This window comes from Nyctereutes procyonoides, unplaced genomic scaffold (assembly GCF_905146905.1).
Source record: "Nyctereutes procyonoides isolate TBG_1078 unplaced genomic scaffold, NYPRO_anot_genome, whole genome shotgun sequence".
Classification (NCBI taxonomy): Eukaryota; Metazoa; Chordata; class Mammalia; order Carnivora; family Canidae; genus Nyctereutes; species Nyctereutes procyonoides.
Window position 1 is genome coordinate 44,064,896 of NW_026575049.1, and position 20,021 is coordinate 44,084,916.

Here is a 20,021-nt window from a genome sequence, read left to right on the forward strand (position 1 = left end):
AGAACCCACTAGTGCCCAGCCACTCCCCCAAGGCCCTTCAGACTTGCTTCCTAAGGTGAGCATGCCGCACCCCCAGGTTCTCCCTCTGCTCGAGGACCATTCTGTTTATTCAGTCATTTCTGAGCTGCAAGGGTCATCTGCTTCCTCCACCAAGTAAGTGATCGAATTCCCTTTGAATGCTGTAAAGGAGTTCCTCTTCTCTCTCTCTCTTACTCTCACCAGATCCTGAAGTAGAAACTGCTGAGGAGGCTCCTAGAAGCAACTGAACTGATGCATTTCTGAGCAGAAAATAGGCACTCAATCCCCTGGCTTCCCTGAAGCTGGGGTCATCTTCCTACTGGAAGTGAAGCAGCACAAAGCAATATGAAAATAAATTCAGGCCCTGAACTCGGGATGAGAAAGTCGTCATGAATAAGCCAAAAGAAAGAAAGAATCAGGTGAAGAACATGCAGAGGACCTACAATGAATGAAACATTTCCTTTTCTACTGGGATAATATTTTTCCAGGCATTTGCCACCTGTTTCCACTTTTTTTTCAACCTATCACCTGCCACACCTCTGTGTTCAAGCACTCCAGGCTATTCTGTGCTCAGTGTCTTCAAGGGAAGGATGTGGCTGTCTGAAAGGGGAGCCAGGGCACGGAGCACTTGAGCTGGGGCTAGACTCAGTTGAAATGTGCTAAGTAAAACATGCCCTGTAGATTCCGAAGACAGTATTAAAAAATAAGTTAATTATTTCATTTAAAAAAATTTTTTTTAATTTTTATTTACTTAGGATAGTCACAGAGAGAGAGAGAGAGGCAGAGACACAGGCAGAGGGAGAAGCAGGCTCCATGCACCGGGAGCCCGATGTGGGATTCGATCCCGGGTCTCCAGGATCGCGCCCTGGGCCAAAGGCAGGCGCCAAACCTCTGCGCCACCCAGGGATCCCTCCATTTAAAATTTTAATTGATTGTATGTTGAAATGATAAGATTTGTGATTTATTGGGTTAAAATATTATTTAAAATAATTTCATCTGCTCTTTTTGCTTTTTTTAATGCGGCTCCTAGGAAACTTTATATTATATATGTGGCTTGTGTTATATTCCACTGGGCAGTGCTATCTGAGAGAAAAGGATAAAGACGAGGACAATGGCGATGTCTGCCATCTGCACATCTCGAGGATTCTTCTCATAAGCTCAGAACCAGCATTCTTGACTTATGAATGATCACACAAAGTCTTTTACTACTTCCGTATTATTTATATGATACATTTAAGGTTTTATTTAATGCATTTGGGAGCAGCGTAAATGGATAAAATGTTAGATGATGAGAGTTTGAACATATCTAGTTATTTGACAATAATTCTTAATGGAAATAACTTATTTCCGGTCTTCTGACTGAAAGTTGCATTTTCTTCTAATATAATATGTATATTGTGGATCCTCTGTTTTAACTCTAATTCTCTTAAGTTAGAATAGAGTTTTCCAGTACGGACAAGATGCAACAGACTCATCTATCTTCACTCCCCCAGCCAAGTGCAACTGTAATCCCTGGAAACAATGCAAGAGTCAAACAAAGGAGAGGTCTGAGAGATGGAAAGAGGATGAGCTAAAACAATTTTTTTTTAAGATTTTATTTATTTATTCCTGAGAGACACAGAGTGAGAGGCAGAGAGAGAAGCAGGCTCCTTGCAGGGAGCCCGATGCAGGACTCAATCCCGGGACTGGGATCACACCCTGAGCCAAAGGCAGACACTCAACTGCTAAGCCACCCAGGCATCCCTAAAACAATCTTAACAGAAAGGAATATCTAACTCTAATATCTAGAGTTAGATATTAACTCTATCTAATATTAAGGTTTACTATGTAGTTACAGTACACAGTGTGGTACTAACAAAGAAGAGTTATTATATAGATTAATGGAACAAAATTGAGAACCCTGAATTAGATCCATACAAATATATTCAACTGATTTTTGACAAAAGTACAAAAGCAATTCAGTAAAGGAAGAATAGCCATGCCCACCATGGAGCCCAAGGTGGGATTTGAACTCACAACGTTGAGTTCAAAAGGTACAGGCTGGGCAGCCCCGGTGACTCAGCAGTTTAGCGCCACGTTCAGCCCAGGGCGTGGTCCTGGAGACCCAGGATTGAGTCCCACGTTGGGCTTCCTGCATGGAACCTGCTTCTCCCTCTGCCTGTGTCTCTGCCTCTCTCTCTCTGTCTCTCAAGATTTTAAAAATCTTAAAAAAAAAAAAAAAGGCACAGACTGAGATCAAGAATCTGATGCCTAACCAAGTGAGCCACCCAGGCACCCCAGAAGGATAGTTTTTATGGCAAACAGTACTGTAACAATTAGGTATCCACAGGCAGGGGCACCTGGGCTGCTCAGTTAAGTTAAGCACCTGACTCTTGATTTTGGCTCAGGCCGTGATCCCAGGGTTGTGAGATCAAGCCCCGGGTGGAGCCCTGCATCCAGCCCATAGGGCTCTGAGCTCATTAGGGAATCTACTTGAGATTCTCTCTCTCCCTCTGCCACTCTTTCCCACTCACATGCACTCTGTCATTCTCTTTCTCTCTCTAAAATAAAATCTAAAAAAAAAAAAAAACACCCACAGGCACAACCAAAAATTGAACCTAAACTTCACTCTTCATACAAAAATTAACACAAAGTGGGTTATGACTTATATGTAAAATGAAAAACTAGAAATCTTTCATAATCAAACTTTGGAGAAAAAAATATAAGTTTTAAGAGGACAAATTGGATATTATCGAAATTAAAAATCTTTGCTCTGTAAGGATGCTGTTAAGATAAAAAGATAAGCTACAGGGGTGCCTGGGTGGCTCAGCTGGTTAAACGCCTGCCTTCAGGTCAGGTCATGATCTCAGGGTCCTGGGATCAAGCCCTGTGTTCAACTCCCTGCTCAGTGGGGAACCTACTTCTTCCTCTCTCTCTCTCTCTCCTGCTTATGCTCTCTCTTTCTCTCTCCCTCTCTCAAATAAATAAATAAAATCTTTTAAAAAAAAAGATAAGCTACAAGCTGGGAGCAAATATTTGCAAACTATGCATCTGACAATGGACTGGTACCTAGAATATATAAAGTCCTCAAAACTTGTGAATAAAACAGACAATAAAATAAAGTTAAAATTTTTAAAAATGGGCTAAAGACATACATTTCACTGAAGTGAAATTTAAAAAAAGTTTCAACATTAGCCATCAAGGATTTGCAAATTAAAATCACAGTGATATACCACTACACACCTATCGGAACAGCACCCAACATAGGAGCACCTAAATAATGACACGTGCGGGCAAGAATATAGAGAAACTGGATCACTCATGTATTGTTCGTGGGAATGTCGCTGGAATGGCCACTCTGGAAAATAGTTTGGCAGTTCCTTATGAAACTAAACATGCAACTACCATATGACTCAACACAACAATTGCTCTCTTGAGCATTTATTTCAGATAAATGAAAGCTTGTTTATGCAAAAACCTATACATAAATGCTCTTATCAGCTTTATACATAATAGCCAAAACCTGGAAACAGCCTGCATGTCTTTCAATGGGCAAATGGATGAAAATGGAATGCTATTCAGCAAGAAAAATGAATTAACTAGTGATACACACTAAAATTTAACGAATCTGCAGACAATTATACTGAGTAAAAAAAAAAGAATAAAAAAGTTGTATGATATTTATATAACATTTATGTAACATTTTGAAGTGACACAATTTTAGAAATGGATAATGGATTACTACTGACTGCTAGGGGTTAGGAAAAGAATGGGAGGGAGGTGGATGTGGTTATCAAGGGGTAGCAGGAGGGGTCATTGCAAAGATGGAACTGTCCTATATCTTGACTGGGGTGGTAAATGCACAAACCTACACATAGTGTAGAATCATACAGAACTACATACACATACCCACACAAATCAGTACAAATACATCTGTCTGAACAAAATTGGCGGATTGCATCAATGTCAAATCCTTGTGAAACTGTAGTGGTGTTACCATTGGGAGAAACTGGGTAAAGGATACACCGGATCTCTCTGAATTATTTCTTACAAGTGCACGTGAATGTACACTTTTCTCAGGAAAAAGTTAATACAAAATAATGAGATGCATTTCAATCAATCAGGACACCTTAAAGTACAGGAAATGGGTGAGAACTTTTTGGAAACTGTAACACAAGACTTTCTTAGGAACAAACAAACAAGCAGACAACAACAAAAACCTGGATCTTGATTCAATCTTGCAAAAAGCAAGGGAATGAATCCAAAAAGGCTTTGTCAACAGACTAATCACATTTAGACAATATTCTGGTTTAGCTCCTGATGTTCTGATTTCTAATGCCTTTTGTACCTTCCTTTGTTAGTGTTTCAGAGGCAGCAACTGCAGATATGATACATAAAAAGTTGGTTTGCAAATACCCCATTCTATGAACTTTGGCTAAACATTTTGAAGAAGCTTTAGATACCCCAAAGGAAAACAAATGAATAAACAAAGCACATCATGTTATAATTAAAGCAATTAAATCTCTCCTCCTCTCCCTCAAGAGACAATAAAAACTTTCCCTTTGACAAAGACACTTGCCAATACAATAAAAAAAAGAAAAAGAAAAGAAAAAAAGGTGGGGAAGGGGGTACTTAGGCACTGAAAAAATAACTGCCCCATCTGAACTAAAATGAAACAGAATTATGCAGCCTCCTTGTTATCCACAGAGGAATAATGAAGGGACTCTGAGGGATAGTGTGGTGCCCAATTTCCAATGATTCTTTTAATTCAATAAGGAGGATTATAATAATAGAAAGACAAAGGCAAACCTTTCTGCTAGATACGCATACTACCCTGTCAGTTATCAGCTCTACCATCATCTCTACCCATCTTCCTCAGAACAATTCCTAATTCAAGAATTTCAAACAGTGCTCAGACTCTTCCCATGAAGAGTCTGACCCAACCCGTAACCCCTTGGCTCTCTCAGTCAATAAACATTTGCATTTCTTCTCTGTAACACCATGCTGTTAAATTTTATTGGGAGAGATCTTTTATGTAAATTGAACTGACAACTCAAATGTTCCTCAAACGAACTTTTTCTAGAAACACCTGAAGACTCTCTCATGCATAAGTCCTTAATAGTGTGACTAGATGGCATTTTGCCTGTCCCTGAAAATTTAACTCGGTCTCAGTTTTAGCAATGATTTGAAGTCTCTGATTTGCTCTGGAACAACAGTTGTCCCAAATAATTCTATGAGTAAACCCATCAAAATAGAAATTGACTCTTCTAAACCCTACACATCCTTAGATCTTAGTCCCTAAGACTCCCTCTCCCGATGGAGACCATGTGGGCAGGCAAGAAGACAGGAAACAGACAGTAGAGATGGGGTGGTGGTGGAAAATGAACCAAAAAGACGGTGATGGCAACTGTACAGAGGCTGTTCAAGGAAGGTCACTCTGAAGTGTTGAGCCGTGACTGAGGTGGGATTGGGCAGCAGGAGCTGGCCAAACAGAGAGCATTTCAGGCCAAGGGAAGCATGAGGACCCAGAGGCCAAGTCAAGGAGAGGAGCTAAATTTGGCTGCAGAGTGGGAGGCCCACAGCAGATGGACACCCCGTGAGGAAGCAAGACCAGATACCACAGGGTCTTGGATGCCAGGCTAAGAATTTTGCTAAGGACGGGGAGCCAAACTGCACAGACCCTGCTCACTTCCAAAGCCCCTGTCATCACCATTCTCTCCTTTCCTGCTGTCCTTCCCAAATTCCCTCTTGCTTTCTGGGCTTTCTGAGCAGTAGTATCCTCGTCCCAGGGCCACTGATAGGCCACCTTCCTCCCTTTTCCTGGTTCTTAAGGGGGGCAACTTCCTAACTTCTGACTCAGCATTTCCCATGCAGGAATTTACAAATAATCCTTACTAAAACTGTGTGCTGAACAGCCTAGACATCAGCTTTCCTTCATAATTACAGTAGCAACTTGCAGAAATGCCCTCCATTTGGTTAAGTGTGACTAGCTTGCGCCTAAAAACAAGGCCAAATTGTGCTTTTAAAAATCCCAGTGACTTTCCCACAGCTTTCTTGGGTTTTTTGTTGTTGGTTTTTAGGATTTTATTTATTCATAAGAGAGAGAGAGGCAGAGACGCAGGCAGAGGGAGAAGCAGGCTCTCCGCAAGGAGCCTGATGTGGGGCTCGATCCCAGAACCCCGGGATCACGTCCTGAGCCAAAGGCAGAAGCTCAACCACTGAGCCTCCCGGGTGCCCCTCTGTATTTTTTTTTTTTAAAGTATCATTCTGTATCTCTGCCTATTTGCTGAACACCTCTGAGAAAATAATATCTGAGGTTGGTGCTTTGCTTAGCTGAAACGCACTCTGCCTACTAATAATCATTTCTACCATCACCACCCTTTCACTCAATCTCCTGAATATCAACCATGGTTCCTGGATATAAGGCTCTTCGTTTTGGCAATTTGCCACTCTCTCCCTCTGTCAGTAATAAAATGGTGTGTTCAAAACCTAGTCTTCCTTATGCCTTTTGTTCTCTGAACCCCTCTTCCCCCCATGTGAAAATATTTGATGTCTTGTGTATGTGGTTTAAAAGCCTATGATTATGAATGCTGCTTGCAGTATTGAGCCTCTTGATTGTTTTAATCTCTCCCTGATTAAACTCATATAATGATTAATTCTACTTGTCTTTTATAATTCCCTTATTTTTATTCTGGCTTCCTCATATCTAAAAAAAAGAAAGAAAAGAAAAGAAAGAAAAGAAAAGAAAGAAAAAAGAAAAGAAAAAACAACAGACCAGAAGCAAAAGGCCTCTCCATTGTTCTGCCTTTAATTGAATATATTTCTGTGACTTTTGCAGCTTTTTAAAATTGTATTAAACACATTGTATTATTTTGAGTACGTCAGTACTGCATACTACAACCATCATTCCAATTTATTTTATCCAGTTTCTAAGCCTTTAAAATTAAGGTATCTTAGTATTTTAGAAATAGGGGAGACGTTGTTTGCTGCAACCCTTTCATTTTACAAACCAGGACTTTGAGGTCCAGAGAAGTTAAACTACTAGTCCCAAATGAAGCAGCTCATTAGTGGCAGAGTCAGATCCAGAAACCAATGCTGTTTCTGCAACAGAACTGCATCTCCATTTAAAGTGCTGTTTATGTTTGAATAGCATCAGTATAAGTCATCATTCTCAGAGCATATGTATTAATCTTTCTTTCCCTTCAGTATTTGTATTTGGAACACCCACAAAAGGGAAATCTTCCAATAAAATCCAGAAACAGATTCCATCCTTCAAGGTCTCTGTGGGTCCCTGGAGTCGTTAATGATAGAGTGAGTAGTAAAAGTCCCCGGGTTTATTTTCAGTTCTCCCACTGATTTGGTGTATAACTTTGGGCATATTTCCCCCGTGGGCTTTCCTAATGTGTTGGATTCTAGTTATAGACAGATCCTTTGAAAGACCTTGTCTAAGACAATTGCAAAACAAGACATACAGCGTCATTTAGGGTATTAAATTCAGGGAAGTATACTTACTTTTAGCCCAGAAATGTGATCCTCATGTCTCTCATCTAGTTCAAAGTGCATTTCTTTTTTTTTTTTTTAAGATTTTATTTATTTATTCATGAGAGACAGAGAGAGAGAGAGAGAGACAGAGAGAGACAGAGAGAGAGAGAGAAAGAGAGAGGCAGAGACACAGGCAGAGGGAGAAGCAGGCTCCATGCAGGGAGCCTGATGCAGGACTGGATCCCGGGTCTCCAGGACCACACCCTGGGCCAAAGGCGGCGCTAAACCGCTGAGCCGCCCAGGGATCCCCTCAACCCCTCAAAGTGCATTTCTAATCCTCTCCCATCAAGCCCAAGATTCAGGGCAATTTAGAGTGTTCTTTGGGTTTGCTTATTGTACCAGTGAAAGGGGAAAGGAAGGCACTGAGAAGTTAGGCCTATGTCCTTTGGCAGCTTTCTCCATTTGGTGGAATCAGCCCCTAGGATCAAGTGTTGCTAAAGCCCCACAAATGGCCTGAGGTCGTGGGAATTGACTCACCTCTAGGAAAGTTGAGTTGAGAGCTGTGTTGTCCTAAGTTCTGGGCTCGTTCTTTGTGATGTCAGTAGACAGAGGTGGACTGTTCTAACTCTCCATGGTAAGTTTGATCAACCTTCCAGACTGGCAAAACACAGATTTTTTTTTCAGATCTTATTAATTTATTCATGAGAGATACAGAGAGAGAGGCAGAGACATAGGCAGAGGGAGAGGCAGGGAACCTGATGTGGGACTCAATCCCAGGACCCCGGGATCATGACCTGAGGCAAAGGCAGATGCTCAACCACTGAGCCACCCAAACGTCCCAAAGCACAGATCTTTAATCTTAGTAGGCGCCCCTTAGCTGCAAGTTACTAACACCAATTTAAGTCAGCTCAAGCTGAAAAGAAATCCATTCCAAGGACACACACCTAAGTATTTCTCTCCACCTGTAGCTGCTTTGCTCTGGGAATCTACTGCCAGAATCTGCGAGAATAAGCTTCCTGACCTCAGCCTATAAGTTCACTTGGAGCTCATATTCTTAAATGGTATGGCATGCTTTTTTCCAGGCTGGTGCCCGGTGGTGGTGTTCCCAGGCAACTTTGAATAACATACATTGCTTCATGCAAGAGAAGAATTGGGGGACGGGGAGAAGGCAGAAAGAAAATCTATCACTCAGATAATTAATCTATCTCAGTCAGAAAACACAGGCTCTGAAACATCTAATATAAGGACCAACTGACCTGACCAAACTAGAGAAATAACCATTTGTTAATTTAAAAAAACAAACAAGGGTGCCTGGGTAGTTCAGTCGGTTAAGCATCTGCCTTCTCAGGTTGTGGTCCCGTGGTCCTGAGATGGAACCCAAGTAGAGTTGGGCTCCCTGCTCAGCAGGGAGCCTGCTTCGCCCTCTCCCTCTGCCTGCCCACATGTTCTCTCTCTCCCAAACAGCCTGTGTACCCAGATGACATTATTTCAAATAGATAAAATCTTTAAAAAATAATAAAAATAAACAAGGAGACTTTCTGTTAAAATTTTGGGTTAAACACACAATATTTTCTCTACCCCTTTTCAAATCTCACAAAAATGACTATACAGGGGTTTTTTTTTTTTTTTGTTGTTGTTGTTTGTTTGTTTTTATAAAAGGGACTCAAACACACAAGGAAGAGGAGAATGGGAAAGGAGAGACAGCAACAAATTTGGAAGATGGAAATCGGAAGGATGCATAGCAATTCATCTGGCCACCCAGGAGAAGCTGAACGTGGAGAGCTATTGGTGAGGCAGCAGGAAAAGCAATCTGAGAAATCTCAGGTGTTCACGGGAAAATAGGGCCGAAGGTGAGAGAGTGGAAACAGGAAGATTGGTTGAAAGTCTGATTCTCTCCTTCTTCCCCCTTCTTCTGGTGTTCAGGCTGAAAACCTACATCATCTTTCACCTTTCACACCCTATTCCCTGTAGGCAATTCATCAACAAATCCTATTGGCTCGATCTTTTTTTTTTTTTTTAAGATTTTATTTATTTATTCATGAGGGACACAGGCAGAGGGAGAAGCAGGCTCCATGGGGGAGCCCAACGTGGGACTCGATCCCAGGTCTCTAGGATCTGTCCCTGGGCAGAAGGTGGTGCTAAACCCCTCAGCCACCCAGGCTGCCCTTGGCTCAGTCTTAAAACCATCTTCAGAGTCTGGCCCTCTCACCACCTCCACCACAACCAGCCTAGATCAGGCTGCCATCATCCCTCGCCTGAATCCATCTTCTTCCTCCCCTCTCATTTTCTATTGTGTCAGCCAAGACTTTGTCTACAACTCTCCACAGGATTTTTCCAAGTCACTAGTGACCTCCATATGCCAAGTCCAGTGTTCATTTTTGGTCATTTTACTTGAATTATCAGCAGTATGTGACTCAGTCAATCTTTCTTTCATCCTTGAAATACAACCTTACTCCGTTTTTGTTTGTTTTTGTTTTGTCTTTCAGGACACTCTTCTCTTTTCCTTCTCTTACCGCCCTGACAGCTCATTGTTTTCAGTTTCCTTTAATGGATCCCTATCGCCCTGACAACATCCTAATACCTGTGTTCTAAATCTCAGTCACCAAACATCTCTACATACTCATTCCCTGATTGTATCCAGCTGCATGGATTGAAACATCATCCATAAACCAACAACTCCAAAATGTAGATCCGTCAATCCTGACATTTTCCCAAACTCTGCAGTTGAATCTAACTGCCCTTTTAACATCCCCATTTGTGTATCTGATGGACATCTTGGACCTAACAGGACTAAAACAGAATTCCTGATTCGCACCCCCCACCCCCGCTCTCCACCCCCTGCTAAAACCTCTCTGCTTTTGCTCTAACCTTCCTCACATGGAGGTGTCAGGTTTAATCTGATCGGTAGTGAAATGGAATAGAGAGGCCAGGCAAAAGTTGGTGGAAACAGGGTTTTAATGGGACGTGCTCTGGGCGGGTGAGGTTCCATGGCCCCCAGGGGAGGGAGAGAGCATTGGGGGTGGGGGGGTCGGCCGGGGAAGTGGCGCGCAGTGGGGGGGGCGGAGGGGGGCAAGCGGGCTTTTCAAGGGGGGAGGGGGAAGGGGTTGTGTCTGTCTGGGGGGATAGGTATTAGGCATATTACTGGTGGCATCGGCCTGGGGCAATAACTGCCCGTGCCCTTTTATGGGGTCTGGGTAAGTACAGTTCAGGTTTCCTGCATAGGTCCAGTCTCCCCCCCATGACGTGTCCTCAAGGTGGTCTGCTGGTGATGGGAAAGTTCTGAGGTGGGGCAACAAGGTGGAGGGTCCACGGCCATTTTGATCCCAGTTGATCCCACCAGCCCAACAGAGGCCACAGGAATTACCCTTAAAAGTAAGTCAGATCACACCTTACTCTTCCAGTCAAAACCTTTTAGTGGCTCCATCACACTCGGTATGTAGCTCCAGGGCCTGACCTAACTGGCTTTCTGCCACACCCCTGACTTCATCTCCAGCCGGTCCCTCCTTTGTCACTCTGCTCCAGCTTCACTGTCCTTAAATACTGAAGCATATTCCCCACTCAGAACCTTTGACCTTGCTGTCTGTTGGACCCTGGCTCACGGGTGCCAACGTGGCCAGGTGGACGCCCCAGAGACTCAGACCCCAGACAGGCAGATGCAATCAGCAAGAGGGTTTATTGAACGTCTGCGCAAACGGGCTCTCCCTCGCCTCCGAGGAGGAAAAGAGCCCCGATTAGCAATTACAAGGATCTTTTAAAGGCAAAAGGAAAGAAACCGCCTAAAGGCAAAAGAACCGTGGGAGTCGCATAGCATCCAGGTTGATTTCACAGAGGGTCAACATGAACCTATTCAGGGACATTCCAATCAGGGTGTGGGGGGAAATGGTTTTATTGTGAACAGAATGCTTTTAGTTGCTAAAATTTCAGGAAGGCGCCTGGATGGGCTGCCTCTGGGTTAGGGCTGGCCCTACTTACAAGGGGGGAGGTTTCTTCACTGTCCTCTGAACCTAGAATTCCCTTCTCCCTTCTTGGCTTCTTTCCTCACTTCTTCTGGTCTCTGCTCAAGACTTCTTGTCAAAGTGGGCTTTCCTTACCACACTTCTAAATACACCCGCCCTTCCCCAGTCTGCCCTTCTTTCCTGTTTTACTTTCCTCCATAGCACTCCCCACTTCCTGTGTCTTACTGACAGAGCTTTTTCTTCATTTATTGATTACTTTTACCCACTGGGAAGTAAGTGCCACAAGCACCGGAAATTCGCCCAGGTTGCTGACTGCTCCAAGTACTCAGCACCTGGAACAAACTTGGAATGAATCTATAAAAAAGCAGTTAAACCCTTTAGTTGGCCTCCGAGCCTGTGTACCCAGATGACATCTATTTCCCAACCACAGCATAAGAGAAGAAGCTTGTTCCTGGAAATGCTGATCTGAGAAGCTCTGGATTCAAGGATGCAAAGCACGTAGAAGGAGGGATATCTTGATGAAAACGGGATTAAATGAAAGTGTATGCATTAGAGGTTGAGAGTCCCAGGTTCCTGCCCACCCCAATCTTGCCTTACGAGACTACTTTTTTTTTTTTTTTTTTAAGACTACTCTTGTAGTCTCTGTAGTACAGAGATCTTCAGTCAGGCCTAATCTCCCTTAACTGGACCGAGGATCTCCCTATAGACAAAATAAATCATCCCTCCTAAAAGACCAATAGTCACTGATATTTCTGGGTCCCCAGTCAAGCAGGTAGCTGACCCTCTGATTATCTGGTAAGGAGACTCATCATTCAACAGACCCTTCTAGGATACACAGTTCTTTTAAGGTCTCATGCTTAAACATGAGAAGATAATCAAGGTTAGCAAATTTGGGGAAGGTGTCTGTAATGGGCTAAATTTTGTCTCCCCTCAAATTCATATGTTAAATCCCCACCCCCCCAATGTGACTTTATTTGAAGATAGGAGTAATTAAGGTCAAATGAAGCCACAGAGGTGGGGCCATGATCCAATAGAATTGGCATCCTTATAAGAAGAGGAAGAAACACCAGGAATTCACATACACAGGAAAAAGGTTGTGTGAGGATATAGTAAGAAGGTGGCCATTTGCAAGCCAAAGAGAGAGGCCTTACCAGAATCTAACTTTCTGACACCTGAATCTTGGGCTTCTAGCTTTCAGAACTGTGAGAAAATAAATTTCTGTTGAGAGCCACCCAGTCTGTGGTATTTTGTTATGGCAGCCTGAGCAAACTAACATAGTGTCTAATGTGAAAGATAACCAAACCAAAAAATGACACAAAAAAAGAGATGACATAAAAGGACATAGGAAGATAATCAAGGAAAGAGGAAAAATTTTGAAGTAGTTACTTTCATTAATATTTATAGAGAGATAAGAGAAGATCTCTTTAATAAGAACAAAAATGGTATTGTTAAGCAAATGAGGAAACCTAGTAGTACAAAAAGGAGCTCTTAGAAGTGTAAAATATGGGGGATCCCTGGGTGGCTCAGCAGTTTAGTGCCTACCTTTGGCCCAGAGCATGATGCTGGAGTCCTGGAATCGAGTCCCACATCAGGCTCCCTGCATGGAGCCTGCTTCTCCCTTTGTCTCTCTCTCTGTGTCTCTCATGAATAAGTAAAATCTTTTAAAAAAACAAAAAGAAATGTAACAAAAAGAAATGTAAACTACGATAGTATGGAGTTTTTTTCAGCCCACCGTGGTTCCCTGATAGTATGAAGTTTTACAGTTAGTTAAGATTTAGAAGATAGGGATCCCTGGGTGGCTCAGCGGTTGGGCACCAGCCTTCGGCTCAGGTCGTGATCCTGGAATCCGGGGTAAAGTACCACATCAGGCTCCCTGTGAGGAGCCTGCTTCTCCCTCTGCCTATGTCTCTACCTCTCTCTCTGTGTCTCTCATGAATAAATAAATAAATCTTAAAAAAAAAAAAAAGATTTAGAAGATAAAATTGAGGGAACTCCCAGAAAGTAGAACAAATGGACAGAAAACAGAGACCATTTTTTTCCAGCTTTACTGAGGTTAATCAGCAAGTAAAATTGTATGTATTTAAAGTATACAATAGATGATTTGATATATATATATATGCTTTGTGAAATCATTATTACAATCAACTTAATTTACACTTCCATCACCTTACATAGTTTCCATTGTGTGTGTGTGTGTGTGTGTGTGTGTGTGTGTGTGTGTGGTGAAACAATTAAGATCTACTCACTTAGATCTATATTCGTCAGGGATACTGGCCTGTAGTTTTCTTTTCTTATACTGTCCTCGTCTGACTTTGGTATCAGGTAATGGTAGCTTCATAAAATGAGTTTGGAAGTGTTCCCTTCTCTTCAATTCTTTGAGGAGTTTGAGTTTGAGGAGGATTGGTATTAATTCTTCTTTAATTGTTTCATAGAATTCATCAGTAAACCAGTAGGTCTTAGGGTTTTTTTTTCCCCCCTTGGGAAGTTTTTGATTACTGACTCCAAGAAAAAAAGTGAAATGATAGATTATATGATTACAAAAAAAAAATTATGGTCATATAAATATATGAGTCACCCTGAATGCTAATTTAAATAGTCATGATAATGTAAACAATAAGCACTGACATAACCAACTTTTATGACATACCTAAATAGAAAATATATGAAGTGGAAAATGTATGTTTGTGTGTATGTCTGTTTGCACATAAATTCTTACTTAAGGCAGCCAGATACATATATTTCATAGTAAGAAATCAGTAGGCAATATCTAAAATTGAAAAAGCAAGTATTAGCAACATATACATGCTATTAGAAACATGAAGGTAAGTGCCAGCATAAATTGTTACAAAAAATCGACAATGTTGACTTGGAAATCAGAAATTAAGGGGCAGAGAGAAGTTATAAGTTTTCAACAAAAATAATATTAAGTTTAAAAATAAGGAAGTTAGGAAACTGTATTTTTATGCCACTAAAAATTGAAGAATATAAAAATACAAGAGAATATAAATATAAACTATGAGTTGTAAATGTATAGCTCATTTGTTTGACAAGGAAATTCCTGTCTTCTGTTGCTAAATTAAAAACAGCATGAATTAAGCTGTCCATTTGAAATAAGACAGGATGATTTCAACATACATGCTACATTAATAATAATTAGCTATTATCTTTCCATTTAAAATGCCATTGATGACTATTCTTTTAAGTAATCTCTAAGGCCAAAATGAGGTTTGGACTCATAACTCCAAGATCAAGAGTTGCACATTCCATCAACTGACCTAGCCAGGTGCCCCCATTGATGACTATTGATTTCTTATTTTCATTTCAAATTCCAATTATGCTTTGCTGGTATATATAAAAGCAAATGCCTTTTGTATATTGATCTTGTATTCTGTGACCTTGCTATACTCACTTACTTGTCATAGGAGATTTTTTATAGATTCTCTTTCAGGTTTTCTACATAAACAATTATGTCATCTTTAAATAAAGACAGTTGCATTTCCTCCTGTCCAGTCTGCATAATTTTATTTCCTTTTCTTGTCATATTGCATTGGCTAGGACTTCCAGTATGATACTGAGTAATATTATGAATATTATGAGAAAGAATATACTTGCTTTGTTCCTATTCTTAGGAGAAAGAATTCAGTCTCTCACCATTAAGTATAATATAAACTGTAGGTTTTTTATACCCTTCATTAGCTAAAAAACTATTTCTAGCTTAAAAATTTTTAATATTTTTTCAGCAACTATTGACATAGTCATGTGTTTTAATAATCCTTTAATATGATTAATTACATTGAATGATTTATGAATATTGAACCAGTTTTGCATTCTTAGAGTAAAATCCATTTGGTTGTAATGATTATAGATTTTATATATTGTTGAATTCAATTTGCTAATATTTTAAGGATTTCTGTGTCTCAGTTAATGAGAGACTGTATTTTTCCTTAGCTGTCCCATCTTCAAGTGGTTTTGATAATAGAAAAAGGTGGGAAGTATTTCTTTTTTCATTTTCTGAAAGATCCTGGGTAGAATCAATGTTTTTATCTTTGAGTATTTGGTATAATTCACCAGTGAAACCGTGTTGGCCTGGCATTTTTCTTTGTTGGGAAGACTTGATTCAATTTCTTTAGTAGATATAGATTTGGATCTTGAAAAGACTATATCCTTAGGTGAGTTTTGGTAGGTTGTATCTTTCAAAGAATTCATCTAGGCTATCAAAATTGTTTATAATATTACCTTATTCTATTTTTAACGCCCATGGAGAATTAAGCCATTACCAATATCATTCCTGATATTGGTCATTTATGTCTTCTTTTTTCTGGGTTAGCCTGCCTAGAGGCTTATCAATGTTATTAATCTTTTCAAAAGAACCAAATTTTGTTTTTGTTGATTTTCTTGTTTCCCTGTTTTCAATTTCACTGATATTGGCTCTAATTATATCTTTTTATGCTGATTTAACTTGTTCTTATTTCTCAACTTTCCTAAGGTAGAAAATCATTGATTTTAGATCTTTTCTCTTTCCTAATATATGTATTTGATATTAAAAATTTCTAAGTACTGCTTTCACTACACCCCACACATTTTGATAAATTGTATTTTCATTTTCAGTTTAGTTCAAAATATTTTTAAATGTTTCTTGAGACTTTTTTGATCCTTGTGTTATTTAGAAATGTGTTGTTTTAATCTCCAAACATTTGGAGATTTTCCCAGCTATCTTTCTGTTATTCATTTCTAGTTTAATTTCATGGTCTCAGAACATACTTTGTATGATTTCTATTCTTTTAAATTTGTTAAGGTGTATTTCATGGCCCAGAATGCAGTCTATCTTGGTGAATGTTTCATGTGCAATTGAGAAGAATGTATATTCTGCTCTTGTTGGATGAGTATCCTATAAATGTCAATTAGATCAAGTTGATTGATAGTGCTGTTCAGGTCATTCATATCCTTATGATTTTTTTGTGCCTGCTCGATTTATGAATTACTGACAGAGGGTGTAAAAGCCTTCAACTATAATAGCAGATTTGTCTATTTCTCTTTTCAGTCCCATCAGCTTTTGTTTCATGTAGTTGGACACTCTGTTGTTAGGTACATATAAAGTACAGATTGTTATATCTTCTTGGAAAATTAACCCTATGCCTGCCTTTGGCTCAGGTCATGATCCTGGGATCCAGGATCGAGTCCCACATCAGACTTCCTGTGAGGAGCCTGCTTCTCCCTCTATGTCTCTGCCTCTCTCTCAGTCTGTGTCTCTCATGAATAAATAAATAAATCTTAAAAAAAGGGAAGAAAATTAACCCTTTTATCAATATGTAATTGCTCTTTATCCCTGATAATATTCCTTGTTTAGAACTCTCTTGGATTAAAATTATTATAGCCATTCCAACTTTCTTTGAGTTAGTGCTAGCAAGGTATACCTTTTTCTACCCCACTACTTTTAACTGAGTCTTTATATTTGAAGTGGGTTTTGTTGTACATAGTATCTAGTCTTGTTTTGTTTTAAATCCAACTTCAGGGGCACCTAGGTGGCTTAGTTGGTGTGATCCCAGGGTCCTGGGATCTGTCTTGCATTAGGCTTGCTGCAGGAAGCCTGTTTCTCCTTCTGCCTGTGTCTCTGCCTCTCTGTGTGTCTCTCAGGGATAAACAAAATCTTAAAAAAAAAAAAAAACCAACCTGAAAACATCTGTTGTTTAACTGGTATGTTTAGACCATTCACATTTAAAGTGTTTTTTTTTTTTTAAGATTTTATTTATTTATTCATGAGAGACACAGAGAGAGGCAGAGACATAGGCAGAGGGAGAGGCAGGCTCTATGCAGGAAGCCGGATGTGGGACTCGATCCCGGAACTCCAGGATCATGCCCTGGGTGTGAAGGCAGACACTCAACCAGTGAGCCACCCAGGCGTCGCTAAAGTGATTCTTACTATACTGGAATTAAAGTCTATGACTGCTGCTCCCATATTTCTCACTCTTACACTAGTCCAAATAGCTTCTAGCAATTTATCAAAATTTCCATGTAAGTGTTCTTACTTTCTTATGGCATCCAAAGGTTTCTGCTCTGGGGAACCAGATCCTATGCTATATACTCTGGATATGCTTATCTCTAGATTTTTTGGGTGGTGGTTTGTCATGTAATCTCAGTTCTCTAATACATCTAAAAAAAAAAGAAGTTACTGATTCTTATAAGGATGGGAGTGATGACTTCCAAGGTCTCTAGAGATCAAAAGTGAAACTGGAAGTCCAAATTCCTTTTTTATATTCAGGATCCTCCTTAATATATATCTTAATCTCAAAATTACTATCTTATTTAATGTGAAACATTGAACCCATTCCCATTAAAATTAGGAACAAAGCCATTTCCCACTATTTTAACTATGATATATTGGAGATATTAACCAAAGCAATTAAATAAGAGAAAAATGATTGGAGGAATAAAAATTACAAATAAAGAGTTAAAATGATATCTGTATGCAAATTATTTGAAAAACCCAAGAAAACCAATGAAAAAATACCAATTCAAACAATAGGCATCTTAGTACAGTAGAAGAATATACAATTAACATAAAAATCAATAAATTTCATATAAACAATAACCAGTATAAAAAGATAATAAATAAGGAGACTATTTACTATTGGAACAAAAACACATAAATAAAATACATAAAAATAGAAATGTGCATAAACTTATACAGTCAAATTTTGGGAAACTTCTGAAAGATTCCAATGTGACAATGAATAAATGGAATGATGTCCCAGGTCCTTAGATAAGATGACTCCCCGTCAGAAATTATCCCCAAGTTTACATATAAGTTTAATGAGATCCCAGTAAAGATATCAAGTTCTCCCTCCCCAGAGAACTATATAAGTTGATCCCAAAATGAAAAAATTAGTAAGCATCAATAGCTAAGAAAGCCCCAAAAGAGAAGAGTAATAGTGGTAGCCTTATTAGATTACAAAACAAAAGTTTAAACAAATAATGGGGTGGGGGCACCTGGGTGGTTCAGTCAGTTAATTGATCAACTCTTGATTTTAGCTTAAGTCATGATCTCTGGGTTGTGGGATTGAGCCCCACATTGGGGCCTTGTGCTCAGTGGGGAGTTTGCTGGAGATTCTTTCCCTCTCCCTCTGCCCCTCCTCCTGCTGGCACTCTAAATGAATGCATACATACATACATACATACATAAAATCTTAACAAAAAATAACTACTGGAGTGTGTTAGGGGAATAGGCATCAACTTGAATGGGCTATAACTGGCCAAATCTGGAACAATTTACACACCTAAAAGGATGAGTATAATTAATTGCAAGATTACAATAAATAAATATTTATGAGCCAACTCTACTAGTATCTCGGTCTTTACTGAGATGTCCCTCCCTCTAGGAAGCCTCCCTGACACCCGTTCTATGTTCCCATAGAACACTTTCCAGTGGCAGTCCTGAACCTGTACTGCTGGTGCCTGTTTAAAGATTTGCCTCCCTTTCTACCCTGGAAACTTTTCACAAGCAGGAAGTGCATTTTGTTCTTTATTAACCAAAGACTGAGTGGCATTCAGAAGGCTCATCATTACTAATTGTTGAATCATCCTGAATTTTGTGAACTATGTTATTTAAATATAGATATATATACCTGTCCATGGTCTCTTTTTACTCTGTAAAAACAGATAATGTGTTTAGACGAATTAGGTCTTGGTAAACCAATTCTGGTTCCAAATTCCTTTCTAAGTTTCTGTGTGTTTGTGCTCATTCTTCCTTGTTATTATTTCATCTTTCAGCATAATGTGCTGAATGCCTTACAACCATCAGCATGATGGTTCTTTCCCATGAGTAAATCACAGGAGTTATTGTGTGTATATCACCCAAGGGACTTGAGTACAAATCTCTGTTTGAATGGTTTCATGTTCTTATTTTCTGTTTTTGGTATTTGAGAGACTAGATGTGGATGTTTTCAAGGAAAGTTTACTGCGCCAGATACAGAGGTTAAAGGATAAGAGCCATGTCCTTTCCCAGGGCTATCCTTGCAAGTGTCTGCACTTTCATAGGCCCCTTGAGATGTCAGTAATGATAGAAATCTCAAAAATAAATTTTAATGAAGCTCAAAAAAGAGGAATAAGGTAGAGTGCCCCAAAACATCTCCCAAGTGTGGGAGTCCAGAGTGGCTCTCTCAGTTGCATTACCCAAAGGTCAGGCCAGTTCCCCTCAGACTGGGAAAGATGGTCCTCATGAGAATACATGGCAGTAAATGAAGGATGAATGTAGATGACTGGACAGAATTGAAATAAAAGGCTCTTCAGACATTGTTTAATATATTATGGGATAGCATGTGACAGAATATTCCAGAATGAGCAAAAATAAAACTGACAAAATCATATGAAGGATTCTAGAGTTTGTATACATTTTTTTAAAATGTAGTTTTCGGCTCTCTTTTTATTCTATTTTCATGTAAGGAGCAATGTGATTTTTTTTCTTTCTTAGCAGAGGCTTTCTACTAGTTAGCACTGAAATGCAGTCACACCATCCTACCGTATTTCATAAAGGTGTTGCCAAGGTCAGTTAGCGCGATGTGTTTCTTTCTTGAGAAAAAAAAAAAAATT